A 3,225-nucleotide genomic window follows, 5' to 3' on the forward strand; every position below is an offset into this window, starting at 1 on the left:
GTGTTTTAAAACATACTTCACTGAGGATTTAGGAGTCACTAGGGGATAGGGTTTCAACTGAGAGGATGTGGGGCCTAGGGACAACGAAACCAGTACGAAGTACATCCAAAATAATTCACACTTTCAGCATCTTTTATATGCCTTTTGGAATATCTCGAAGGCAGAAATTTTGAAACTGAGTTTTAATGCTTGTTAAAGCCTCTTCCTGCCCCTAAATGATCGGCCTGACAGCTCACATCTGTTTTCATCCCTTCTCTTCTTTTTTCTTTTTTCCATTCTTCTGTGGAGCAACCAATAAAACCATCCCCTTGTTTCCTATAGATAATCCACCAAAATCTCAGGTGTCAGTTTCTACCCACCAGCAATTATCAGAGAAAATTTCCAACAAAAACAACTCTTCCTTTCTAAGAGGATTTTACGTGAAAGAAATCTTCTGCTTTCCATCATATATTCCCTTGAGAAAAATATTTGCAGCCTCTCGTATATTTTGCTACACAACTTCTGAGGGAAGGGTGCCAGGAGCTGGAGGAGGGGAGTGGTGAACTGGGATCAGAAAGTAACACAGTACAGCTGAATTTTACTTAAGGCGATTGGACCATGTTCAACTCACAGGCTAGTCCCAGTCTCCTAAAGCATTGCTGGAAAATTTCTCTAAAGCTTCATTGGGGATAATGCCTATTGGATCTCTGGATCTAGTTAGGTAGCAGCATCCTATCCCACACACCACCTCTCTAAGTGTTGGTTTACTGGGTAGCACTGAGATTCCAGAGTTACCCAGATAGCAGGTAGGATTCCCTACCTAGGGCTTTGACCACATTTGTTCACTCTTAGAGCCAGGACCAACTTCTGGACTCTCACTGAACGGACCTCTGACTACTATAATAGCAGAGTCTAGCCAAACCATGATAGAGGGGAAGCAACACTATCTAATAAGCTCTTTTGCTTATGGGGTCAGGAGAGCTTGACATGTGATCCCTTTCCTGTTTCTAGAGCTTAATTTCTGGCAGACAGGATAGAGTTCCTCTCATAGGTACATTCTACCAAAAAAAGTGCCCAACCTCAGAAGAGCCAGAACAGATGGAGGCCTTTCTCTTCTCAGCCCCCAGCCCCAAGTACTGCTGTATGTTTTAAATCTGTCTCTGGTGGCTGCTAGATTCCAGGGGCAAATAAAGTGAGATATTACTGATCTCTTGTTTAGGGCCTGGCTTCCCACTGGATAAAAATTCAGTAGTCATGAGTTTTGTTTAAGGCCAGGGATTTTTCTGGTGTGCTCTCTGACTCAAAGTAAGGAAGCCACTTATCCCTAGTCAAGATGGATTTAATGGTTAGAAATCTGAACTTGGGTGGCTGAGCTCTTCACACTCGGCACGACTGGCTGGACTGGTGCCTTCTCATCTAACCCTAACGGTCAGTTTTCTTTCTTTATCCCATGGCATAACTTCTTTAAGAGAAAGAAATGGAGAGGATAACTCAGATTTTCATGGAAAGTTATTAGATTCTCCTGCAATGCCTTGCTTTACATTCCTCCTACAGCAACTTGCTCCAACAAGCCTGATTTTTCCAAACTGCTTTCCAATAGCATTGTAGAATGTCTTGTTGCAAAAGCCTCTTAGGTTTTAACACAAAGCAAAGGCCATTTTTCCTTCCAGCTCTCACATTGTCAAAAATTTGATTTACAAATCCAGGCTATTTATCACATTGCCAAGTATTGTTAAGCATTCAGCTACCCGGCATACCCCAAGAGATACAGCTTTGGGATCACATAAATTTCTAACTGTGGATCCTGTAAACTTTTATTAATTATTGTTCACATCCTGACTGCCACCCCTCTTTCATAGAAATGTAAAAATCTCCTTTATGTATTATCTGAAAATGTTTATATTTCTCAGGGTAAGTAGTGTACACTAGGGATCCTAATAGGCAATCCCATGTTCAGATCTACAAGGAACCCTGTCTCAATAGAAGCAGCAGACATAATTGGAATTTTTCATCAGCCCTATAATGAGTTGCATTGTGTCCCTGAGAAAGATATGTTCCAGTCTAACCCCAGGTACCTGAAAATGTGACTTTATTTGGAAATAAGGCTTTTGCAGATATAACCGAGGATTTTTATATGAAATCACACTAGATTTAAGATAAGTCCTAAGTCCAATGACTGATGTCCTTAGCAGAAAAGGAGAGGACACAGAGAAGTACACAGATACGTAGAGAAGACCATGTGAAGACTGAAGAAGAGGTTTGAATTATGCTACCATGTGCCAAGAAATGCCTGGGGCCACTAGAACCTGAAAGAGGCAAGGAAGAAATTCTCCTTAGAGCTTTCACAGGGAATGCGGCCCTACTGACACTTTGATTTCGTTTTTTAGTCTCTGGAACATGAGAGAATAAATTCCTGTTGTTTCAAACCACATATTTTGTAGTTCTTTGTCACAGCAGCTCTAGGAAACCAGTACAAGTCCAAATATCCATATTTATTCCCTTGACAAACATTTATTGAGTATTATCATGTTCCAGACCAAGAAACAAGACAAGCAAAATCTTTGCTCTTATTGAAGCTACACTCTGATAGTGATGGTGGTTAGGGAAAATAGAAAATACAAATGTAAATAATAAATAAACAAGATAATTTCTAATGGAGATAAGGACTATTGGGACAGGATGATGTGAGAGAGAATTGAGGTGTGTGAGGACTTCTTTAGATTAAGTAGTAAGGGAAGGTCTGTGAGGAGATGACATACAAGTTGAAACCTGAACAAAAAGAAAGAGCTAGTGTCATCAAGACAGATCAATGGAAAGAGAGTTGCAGGCAGATGTTGCAGCTGGTGCAAGGGCCCTCCAACAGGAATGACCTCGTTGTGTTTGAGGAACAGGTAGAAGGCCAGTGGCTCAAGAATGGCATTCAAGGAGGAAGTGGTCCAAAATGAACTGAGCTCAGAGAATTTCAGAGTTGAATCCTGTGCAGGCTTGTAAACCACAGTGAAGTGTTTAGGTTTTATTCTAGATGCAAGTGGAAGCATTCGGAAGGCTTTCAGAAGGAAAATGGTCTGATTAGAATTTTTAAATCATATCTACTGCTGCCATGTTGGAGTTAATTGAAGGGATGTGGAAGATTTGCATGATTTCAGTTTAACTAAACCAAAATTATGCTTCCCAGAATTTCCTTCTTTGCATAGCTCAGGGTTAACCAGTCTCACAAGAAGCATTTTATACACCATTTGGAAGGCA

This window comes from Pteropus vampyrus, unplaced genomic scaffold (genome assembly GCF_000151845.1).
Source record: "Pteropus vampyrus isolate Shadow unplaced genomic scaffold, Pvam_2.0 Scaffold19, whole genome shotgun sequence".
Lineage (NCBI taxonomy): Eukaryota > Metazoa > Chordata > Mammalia > Chiroptera > Pteropodidae > Pteropus > Pteropus vampyrus.